The following is an 11,545-nucleotide window of genomic DNA, read 5'->3' as shown; positions in this document are numbered from 1 at the left end:
ATAAAATAATTTTCTTCGTCAAAAATCAACAAGAAGATCCTAACAATGTTTAGCCATCAAAACATCAAAGAGTTTACAGCATTTTATTGATTGATGATTATACTACTATGTTTTGTGAGGCTTTTTCACTAAAAACAAAAATAAAGAAACGTTTTTATTATTAGCTTCCATTTATATTTAATTATTAATTCATAATATTTATTGACAACACTACAAGTATCAGAATTCAGAATGAGCAGCATGTTATTCTCTGGCCTCACATGGTTGATAATTGGTATTTCTCCGATACACTACAAGATAAGTCTTATATTTAAAACCGAAAAATAATATCAAATATCATATACTTTTTATTTAAAAATAATCAAAAAAATCAATAGTTCATACGATTTAAATATGAATGCAGGTAAGACAATACATCTATAGAAATTTCAGAGCAACAAAAGATTGTTCTTCTTTTCCCCAACAAAAGATTGTTCACGCTCAGCTACGATGCATTGAATTTGATTTTTTTTTTTTTTGGGTAGAATTTGATTATTGATAGTTGATATTTTACTTTAGAGAGAGAGAGAGAGAGAGGATAGTTGATGATTTTTGGGCTAAAGGTTAATGGGCCTACTCCAGAGCCCACGGTATTCAAAGGTGTTCAGATGGATCAAAATGCTTACCAATTGGCATAAGAATTGGGCTTGTGTTCTCATATCGTTTCTGCTCTTCTAATAGGAAATGTAACGATGATTGTAGCTCGGGCATTTCAACAACATGAAATGATTTAATTAACAGATTAGTATTTTTATCTAGTATGCTCTAACTCAATTTATATGTCTTAAATAATTAATTAAATAAATGCTTCTAAGTAATTAATTTTATCGAGAATAAATTTAATATTTACAAGAAATAACTTATTTTAATTAACTAACTTTATTAATTTACATTAAAATTGTTAATGGTGCTTGTAAATCACGAACTCCCCTCTCTCTAACATCTAAGTGTTTCTCACTGTTTTCCTCACTAAAATGCTCAGTTCCTTGTATTTACTTTATGTTTTGTTTTTTTTTTTATTTGCCAAAAACTTGGTATTTTGTTTAGTATGTGAAAGTTAAGCAAATTTAGAGCCGGTTAGTTTAATTTTTATTTTTCACGAAGAAAAACAGTTGATTTAAAATGAGTTAAATATGAGAGATTTCTTTATTTTTAATTCTTTGTTCAAGCTATTTAAAGTAATTACTTTCAAAAGTACTTCAATTTTCAACTTATTTTGATAAGTTAATTGGATTAACTTTTATAATAATCACTTTTCTTAAAACGTGTTTTTTTTTTCATTTCCTTTACTAGTGTTTAAAAATTTCATGAGTTGACTCAAACAACAATCACTCTTTTAAATAATTTGAAAGTCATTTTTTAAATTTGAATAAACACGACCTTAATATAAGTGAAAATGAATTAAAATGATTCTAGAATGTGATAGAGAGGGTTGGTGGTCACCACAAAAGTTCCCTATAAATATGGGACATTCCGTCATATTTGTAAGCTAAGTGTGAAAAAAATACTCGTATAAGAATTAGAAGTCGGAATGGCACGCGCGATGTAAAAGAGTAAGGAGAGCTGAAAAGTCAAAGTGATACTCTTCCCATTCTTAATATAATATAGGGAAAATTAATATGACAGTCCTTAGTCCTTATAGTTTTATTAGATTTTGAATCAGGTCCCTGTACTTTTATTTCTTTTTATTGGATCCTTATAGTTTATTTAATTAAAGAAATCGATCCTTCCGTTAATAATTTCCCCACACGCCGTTAAGTATGATGACAACGGATGATGTGGCATGTGAGATGCTAGCGATTCACAGAAAATGCATGCTTTCTCTCTCCCCCCATCTCGTAGCTCTCTCTCATCTTTCACAGCTGCTTCTTCAACTAGTTCTACTTCCCATATCACTTGTCCTCTTCGATCTCCATCACAAGGCTTGCTCCTCCTGCCTCTTAGTCGCCCGCTTCGCTCTCTATGAAAAATAGGATTAGGGCGTATACTCACTTTGCACGGAGCTTCTTGTTCTCTTCCATCTAACTCATAGTATCTTGGTCCACCCTTGACTTGCAGTAGTTACTGTCTTACCAACACAGTGCTTAGAAAATTGGAAAACATTAGTGAATTTAGCAATAATACACAATAAGATGGTTTCACAACAACAGAGTATGTGGGCAAGGCAATCAGGCAAATTAATACAATGAATTGGTACTTCAATCTCAAAAACACTGCTTCAAAATATAAGAAAAAAAGTCTATTTCTTATATGACATGCAGTGGTTGCAAGAAGCCAAAAAGGGGGGAAAAAAACAAAGCTTACCAATGGCTACTCTGTTTTTCACTAGATGCTCAACCCTTTGTTTTCTGATAAGAGAGGCATACACAAAGCTTACCCAAATACAAGGCTTATTGCACACATGGGGAATAAAGATTGGAGAGATAAGAGGAGTAGACGGAAGACGTGGGGTCGATTGGTGAAGACTGGAGAGGACGAGAGGTGCTATGGTGATGAGAAGTAGAACTCGTTAAAAAAAGAGCCCCAAAAGACACGAGAGAGCCACATGGGGCGGGGGAGAAAGACAAAGCAAATGTTTTCTGTCCTTGTGCACCCTCTTCAACGCTATGTCATCTTCTGTCATTAATGTTTAACGATGAGAAGGAAAAGTATCAACGGAAGGATTGATTTATTTAATTAAATAAACTATGAGGATCTAATAAAAAGAAATAAAAATATAGGGACCTGATTCAAAATCTAATAAAATTATAAGGACTGTCAGATTAATTTTCCCTATAATATATATTTAATTAATTTGATTATATTTAAAAAGTTAGGTAAGCTAGTTAATTATAAAAAATATGACATGTTTTTCCTACAACATCATAATCAACTTCCTTAATATCCTCTCTCCCTCTTCTACTTGATTATAGTTGAGGGAGTATCCATAAGGATGATTTAAGAAAAATTAATAAATATAAGAAATAAGTTTTATATTTATAATCAAAATCAACTCAATAATTAATTCTTATATTAAGGAACGAATGAGTATTTTATAAACTATTGCTTTAAGGAGTAATAATTTTTTTCTTTCCTTAAAATCCTCCTTCTTAATTCCTTTGAGTTTCATGATTTTTTTGACAGAGTTTTGTGACTGTTCACACCATTTAAATTTCAGCAAACACAATATTCTCTGTAGTCTTTGGTTTTTTCTCTTTGAAATTAGCGATATTTATATCAAGCCAGGCCAAGAAAGTTCTTTTATACCTTCTAGACGTATTTTGACTATCACCTTAACCTATGTTCCATCCAAACATTGTTATCGTGGCTTTTATTCCAAAATAACATTTTAGGGTAAAATATGATTTAAATGCAGAAGTATCTTGGAACCATTATGTCACCAAAAAAGAAGGCAAATTACAAGAGAGAAAGCATAAAAGAGATAGCACCAAAAAGGAACAAGAATTGAAGAACAATTTATTATACCAATACTCTCGCTGTTCCTATATACTACCTCTGGTCCTTAATATAAGAGCTAGTTGACTAATTTGAGTAAATAAAGAAAACTAGTTAAGCTGGTTATTTGTAATAAATATGTATTGTCTTTCATAAAATATCCTTATTAATTAAGTGGATTGACTAGAACTACTATTATTACAAAGACTGCCTTAAAAAAACGGATAAATACAGGAAACAAAGGAGATTATAGTGTTATATTTAGGACCAAAATAAAAGTCAAACGAGTTCTTATATTAAAGACCAGAGATAGTGTGAGATATTTTTTTTGTTAGGAATTGGCATGTTTCTATTTACAAGAGATACTAGTAACCTATCTAAAATCTCTAATAGAATAATCTATTTGAAATCTAGAATTTTTAGTATAATTTTCTACTGGAAATTTAAAAAAAAAAAACACCTCTTGAATTTCAAAATCCCAAATCAAGAATTGTTACAAAAATGTGTTATTATTTACTTTTCAAATATAGTTAATTACTATTAAATATAGAGAATAAGACTGATTTGAAATTTTAAAATTTAAAAAAATAGATTTTTTATTTTTTTTTATTTTTGCTTTCATTTATTATTTGTACACCTTGGTGTACTAATTATCCCCACTAACAACCTACCAAAGTTTTCAAACCATGCTGTTCTAGTGAGAGGCTCCCCACCTGATAAGTACCCAATGCTCATTACCTATGAGCAATTAATCTGGACGGTCCATATTTAATGTTATTAAATAATTATTTTAAACTAGAAAAAATTATATTTTTAAAGAATAATAGTTAAGAGATTATTTTTATTTTTGATTCTATACCTATTAAAATAATTATTTTTAAAAAATAAAAATACATCCAATGTAAATCCGAGAGGCTAGTGAAAAAATAAATGCCGCGAGTTTCTTTGAACATGGTAGCTGAACGGGCATAGAGATAATACACTAAGACGATAAACTTTGAAATTTTCTCCAATTAACAAGGAAGCTTTAAAGAATTTCCAGACAAATAATAAATGTCATTTATGTGGAAGACGGATTTTTCATAAAATATTAAAATCATCCTCGACAGTATATAAGTTTCTTTATGATTTCTACTGCGCTCCAGGCAGAAAAAGAAGTGTTAATGATTAGTTTGAAAACATACAAAATGATCATATAATCTTTTGTCACTAAAATGAGCAAAGTGACTAGCTTTGATCCAATATATATAAATATTTTTTTCAGGATATCATCCTTACTGAGTATATATATTAGATGGTTCCCAGTTAAGAGGTAGTTCTAATGTATGATTGAAGAGGGTATTTTAGAAAAATCAAGACATATTTGCTACAAGCTACTAACTAAATTGACTTTCTTAACATTGACAATTTAGTTATCTAGTTGTTATACTATATCCAATTTTTAATATAAGAACTAGTTTAACTTTTAATTTGGTTCTAAATATAATATCTCAATTTACTTCATCTTTCATATTAACCATGTCTTCTCAAGATAATCCTTCTTGTAGTTGCACATATTAAATGTTTTATCAAATAGTAATTATATCTAATACACATGATTAACTAAGATATTTTAAAAAAGATAACACATACTCCTCTGGTCCTATTTATAAGGTAAAGAGAGAAAATATTTTTTTGTCCTATTTATAGGGGACTAAGAAAATTTTTTTGTATGGATTTAATAATTTTTTCCTTATTTATTATTGTGTTGGTTTTATTTACATAATGTATAATGTATATTAAATAGAGATAAAGTTGAAAAGTTGTTGAATTTTAAACAAGAACTAATAAAATTTAAGATTTTTCTTAACCCATATGAAATATATTGAAAATAATTTATAAATAGAATCAGAAAAGTATTTATTACAAATAACTAACTTAAATAAGTTTTTTAATTTATATTAATTAGTCAATTAATTATTATATTAAAAAAATTGGATGTAATATTAAACATTAAAAAACAGGAGCTACAAATTGATGTCGCCACAAGTCAAAAATATTGTAGCTGGCCAGGGACCCACCCAATATACTGTTAAAATGCGTGTGGTAGAAATCAGCTTGGGGTGGAATCTTCGGCTAATAAACTGTACAACGCCATGAGATGACTTCAACTAGTCTGATCGAAGTGACAGGGGGTGTCTTTGAATTCACACAGTTCTAAACCGGACATGATATTTTTCACAAGTTAATTGTCAGCAATCCTGGGCACAAAAAGTCACTTTTGTCGAAACTTAGACGTCACGCGTGGTTGACCCTACTGTCACTTCCGATTTAAATTATAAAACCTCATTTATATTTATAATTAAGATTGGAGGTTGTAATTTAAAGGGAAAATAACTGATAAAGAAGGTAGAATATCTGAAATTTCAATTTAAAAAATTAAAGAAATGTAATGACAAAGATGGAAGTCCTTCCCAAATTAAAATTTTGAAATTCAGTGAAATGACAAAAATGCTTTTTATCTTTTTTTTTTAAAAAAACTCAGCCCCTCACTGGTGGCTGGCTGCCGCCGCCGTCCACTGATGTGGTGGCTGCCGGTGGAATTTTTTTGTAACAGTTTTTTTTTTTGTATGGGAGAATATTACAAGAAGTGGTGGGGTGGGATTTGATCCCACAACCCCTTAGCCATTTGGGCCAACAAAAAGATAGATGACCATTGGGCTATCAAAGACTTCTTAATTTTATAATGCAAACAAAAATATAAGTTACTCTTTTACTGTAACTCCAGCCCGTGACAATAATTTACCTTAAGATGACAAGTCTTAATTGAGAAATAACAAGTCTAAATTTAATATTAACAAAACAACTTTTTTTATATATAATAAGAAGTAGCATGTACATTAATTAAAAATGACTATAATTTATTTGAAAATAACACGTCTTTACTGGAAAATGACACGTCTAAATGTGAGATTAACAATATGCCTTTTTCTGATACACAACAAGAAGTAGCATGTACATTGATTAAAAATGATCATAATTTATTTGAAAATGACACGTCTTGTTATGTATCAGGAGAAGATATATTGTTAATGCTACTTCTTGTTATGTATCGGGAGAAGACACATTGTTAATCTCAAGTTTAGACTTGTCATTTTTCAGTAAAAGACATATTGTTAATGCTACTTTTTGTTATGTATCGGGAGAAGACACATTGTTAATCTCAAGTTTAGACTTGTCATTTTTCAGGAGAAGACATATTGTTAACGTTACTTCTTGTTATGTATCAGGAGAAGACACATTGTTAATTTCAAGTTTAGACTTGTTATTTTTCAGTAAAGATGTGTCATTTTCAAATAAATTATGGTCATTTTTAATTAATGTACATGCTACTTCTTGTTATGTATTAGAAAAAAGCATATTGTTAATCTCACGTTTAGACGTGTCATTTTCCAGGCGTGTCATTTTCAAATAAATTGTCATTTTTAATTAATATACATGCTACTTCTTATTATGTATCAGGAAAAGTTACTTTGTTAATATCAAATTTAGACTTGTTATTTCTCAATTAAGACTTGTCATCTTGAGGTAAATTCTCGTCACAGGCTGGAGTCACAATAAAATAGTCAACTTATATTTTTGTTTGCATTATAAAATTAAGAAGTCTTTAATGGCCCAATGGTCATCTACCCTTTTGTTGGCTCAAATGGCCAAAGGGTTGTAGGATCAAATTCCACTCCCACCACTTCTTGTAATATTTTCCCATACAAAAAAAATTGTTACAAAAAAATTCCACCGACAGCCACCACACCGGTGGCCAGCAACAGCGGCTAGCCATCAGTGAGGGGCTGAGTTTAAAAAAAAAAGAAGATAAAGGGCATTTTTGTCATTTCATTGAATTTCAAAATTCTAATTTAAGAAGGACTTCCCTCTTTGTCATTACATTTGCTTCCCAAATTGAAATTTCAGATATTCCACCTTCTTTATCTATCATTTTCCCTAATTTAAATTCATTCAATATTATTGTTTTAAACTTTGAGGAATTACAACTAGCTAGGGACTAAGACTTCCATTTAATAATAATTATTTCGTCTCATTCTTATTACCCTCTTCATTTCTTTTTATAAAAAATGATCTCTCCCATAATAATATTTCTAAATATAAAAAATAAATTATTGTTGTGTGAAATTTTAAATTAGTGTTTTCACTTTACCTCTATTAAATATACATAAAATATTATTTATTTATAATCAATTTTTGCTTATTATTTCTCATATACTTTTCTATAAATAAGGTACAATTGAAATATATATTGTACTTATTTATTATTTTTAACTAAATTTAACTAATATTTTAAACTATATAATTTTGATAGTTATTTTTTATTAAAAAAAAACGAATGAGTATAGATCACTTTCAACAATTAATAAAAAAAACAGTTAACTTATAGATCTATCTTAAAATTTAAATTTTTTTAATTTTATCCCTCTGAAAGAACATGAATTGACGTGGCGATATTTGGGAAACCATATAAAACTTCTGAATTAGAATTAAATTTTCCTCGTACAAATATGGAACAGGAGAAAATTTAGCTTAGTACTCACTCTAAATCCATATGATCCAACCATGTTTTCTCTTTTTAGTGGCCAATTAAAGATCCAACCGTATTTTCATGTCAATAAATTCCTCTCGTTTTTTGTTTCCTTTTGTTCTTGAGAGCAAAAGCTTGGTGCCAAAATGATTGTTCGCATTTGACCGTGAGACTTTGCGGCTAATATTGACTTGAGACCCTTTCCTTAGAGTACCCCACGAACTAAGTCTCCTCCGACTGCCCCCCTCTCCATCCCAACTTGCTCTCTTCTCTGATCTCTCCTTAAACGTTACTCTCATAACCCCACCTCCTTCCCTTCCCTTTATAATAAGTCGCCCTTCTCTCTCACCTTTCTCATCGTCTTCTGCGTCATCTTCTTCATCTTCATCTCCGTCACTGATATATATATATATCCCCATTCTCCATACATATCATACACCACACTCCAAACCCTAACTCACAGTCTTCCATTGATTTCCAAATTAAAGCTTCCGTTACTCGGTAGCGCCGGTCTCTAAGGTACACTTATAGTACGGATACTCCTCCATTTCCATTCCATCAGATTTTTGAGTGAGAGAGAGATGAAAAGGGGAAGGTATAGTGAGGGTGTGAGGATAGTGCAGATCGATACGCACTTTGTGGAAACTGATGCGGTGAACTTCCGAGCGGTGGTTCAGAGTCTCACAGGGAAGAACTCGACGGCGGTTTGGGACGGAAATGGGCTTTCGAGGTCGTCGTCGTCTTCTTCGTCGCTCGCAGCAGCAGCAGCACCAGCAGCAGAAACTGGTGGTGTTGATGAAGCAAAAGCAGGGCCAAAATATTATGATAATAATAATTATAATGATGCTATGAAACCTACTGGTGATGATCATCCAGGCATGGTGATGAAGGAAGGTGAAACTAAGTATGAAGACGATGATTATGTTCTGTCTTTCATGAAAGCTGACAACTTATCCTTCAATGACTTCGACAAATTGCTGTCTGAGTTTGCTCTCATCGAGGAACGGCCTTTGTTGTAGTTTTAATTAGATCCTACAATATGATTTTCCCCTAGCTTTTTTAACCTTGAAATTTTTCTCCTTCGTCTGATTTTTGTAATTTTGCATTTTTTACGCAGTGAGTATATGACAAGGTTTCACTCCTTTTTCCTCCCTTGAGTATATATATTTATTGCCAAAAGAAATACTTGTAAAAATATACGTCACTTTGAAGTTCTAGTTTTACTTCAAGTAACTGTTACTTTATAATTCTGACAAAGAAAAATTAATTATTTTTTAACCATTTTATCTTTCATTAATAAAATCTTACATAGTACCCAACAGATGATGCTAGTGTTTATAAAAAAAACAAGTAGAGTCTGTTTGCTAGGAGGAAAATAGAGGAAAGGAAAAATTTTAATGAACTGGATTTTTAAAAAAAAAAATGAGATTAAAATTTTTTAATTAATTTTTATTTCTCTTTTATGTTATATATTTTTTAATTAAAATTTTGGAATCTCACTTCTTCAATTTTTCAAATCAAGTTCATTAAAAAATTTTCCTCAGTCCCTCCGTTTGTTCCTCACGCCAAATATAGGGTTAATCAAATCAAATACTTCGTAACGAGTACTATCTAACAAATACATTAATCTGATTACATTAGCCGCAGAGATTTTAAAAGCAAAGCGCTATACAACAATATTAAAAGAGGTGGGGACTGTAATGATATGGAAGTTATTGGCTGTGGGTCTCTCCATAATTTCAATTTGATTTTCAATTGGTGCTTCATTTCTGGCCACACAATCGGATAACATACGTACCTCATACCTCGGCATTGCATTGCACTCTTGTCTGATTTTAATTATAAGGCAAATCAGCTAGTAAGTTTAATACATGAGATAAAAATCCACTCTTATCATCTTATTTACAAGACAAGTCTAACATATTTTATTTAAAAAAAAAATTAGATCTTACTAACTGCTTAAACTAATAGGGGTGTTTGAAAACTTTTCTCCCATACCCATCTCGTATATCATAAAATCATTTTCATAAAAATCAATTCAAACACACGTTTCTACTATGGTGTTGATAGGTGCGGGTGGTATATGGTGAACGGTGGGCCAAGAATGAATGAAAAATATGGGCTAACAAAATGAGCAACCAAGACAAAAAGGTTAAAGCTTTTAATTAGATGGACTGAGAATTTAATTCACTTTGTCTTTTATATTTATTTATTTTTTTAAAATAATTCTCGTAGTAGTTGCATCTGTTAAATGTTTCATCAAATAGTAATTCTGACTAATATACATTATTAGCAAGGGTATTATAGGAAGACAACACCTATTGATAACAAATAACTAACTTAACTAATTTTTTAATCTCCTCAAATTAATCAACTAGATCTTATATTAACAGCTGAAAGTATTACTTTGATTTTGGCCCCGAGAAATTGAATACAGAGAGATGTAATAGATGGGAGATAGCGACCCACACCATACCAGGTCTCATCTTTGAACTCTGAACATTTCTTCCCCACTCGCTTCCTGATTGGCTTCATATATATACTCCTTTCAATCATTGACTAAAAGTCTCAATGTGTTTGCTTTCTTTTTTTTTGGGGGAGGGGTCAATATGGGCTTGTTTGGAATTAATATTTGTGGAATTGATTTTTATTTTAAATGTATGTTTTGTAACTTGAACTTGTAATAAAAGTCAATTAATACAATAGATTTATGTCTGGATACCTTTATTTAAAAAAAAAGTTGTACTTTGACAGACTAGAATTTGTTTGCATTGTATAACTGAAAAACAGGTTTAAATGTAAGAAAAAATTTGATGTATTCAATGAATAAGAATATAAATACATGTTAATATAAAATTAAAACATAATATTAAAAATTCAAAAAATTAAATTACAAAAAAATTTCAGCTAATAAAAGCCTGTTTGAAAAAGGTCATTTTCGTAAAGCTTCAAAATCTGGCTTCCAAGTTCCAACTTATTTGACTTTTTTCTAAGAAAAGTCCATTTGCTCTTAACCTTAAACCAAATTAACATGATTTTTCGTTCAAATTGACTCTCATAACCCCACCTCCTTCCCTTCCCTTTATAATTAATAAGCCCCCCTTCTCTCTCTCTTTTCTCATCATTTTCTGCGTCATCTTCTTCATATCATACACCACACTTCGAACCCTAACTCACAGTCTTCCATTAATTTCCAAATTAAAGCTTCCATTATTCAGTAGTGCCGGTCTCTAAGGTACACATATAGTACGGATAATCCTCCCTTTCCATCAGATTAATTTCTTGATTTTGAGAGAGAGATGGATAAGGGAAGGTATAGTGAGAGTGTGAGGATAGTGCAGATCCATACGCACTTTGTGGAAACTGATGCGGTGGTTCAGAGTCTCACAGGGAAGAACTCGACGGCGGTTTGGGACGGAAATGGGCTTTCGAGGTCGTCGTCGTCTTCTTCGTCGCTCGCAGCAGCAGCAGAAACTGGTGGTGTTGATGAAGCAAATGCAG

Source organism: Neltuma alba, unplaced genomic scaffold (genome assembly GCF_004799145.2).
Source record: "Neltuma alba isolate B1F8T4 unplaced genomic scaffold, ASM479914v2 tig00011499_pilon, whole genome shotgun sequence".
In the NCBI taxonomy this organism is placed as follows: domain Eukaryota; kingdom Viridiplantae; phylum Streptophyta; class Magnoliopsida; order Fabales; family Fabaceae; genus Neltuma; species Neltuma alba.
The sequence above is the reverse complement of the archived record's forward strand: the minus strand, read 5'-3'. Positions refer to the sequence as shown.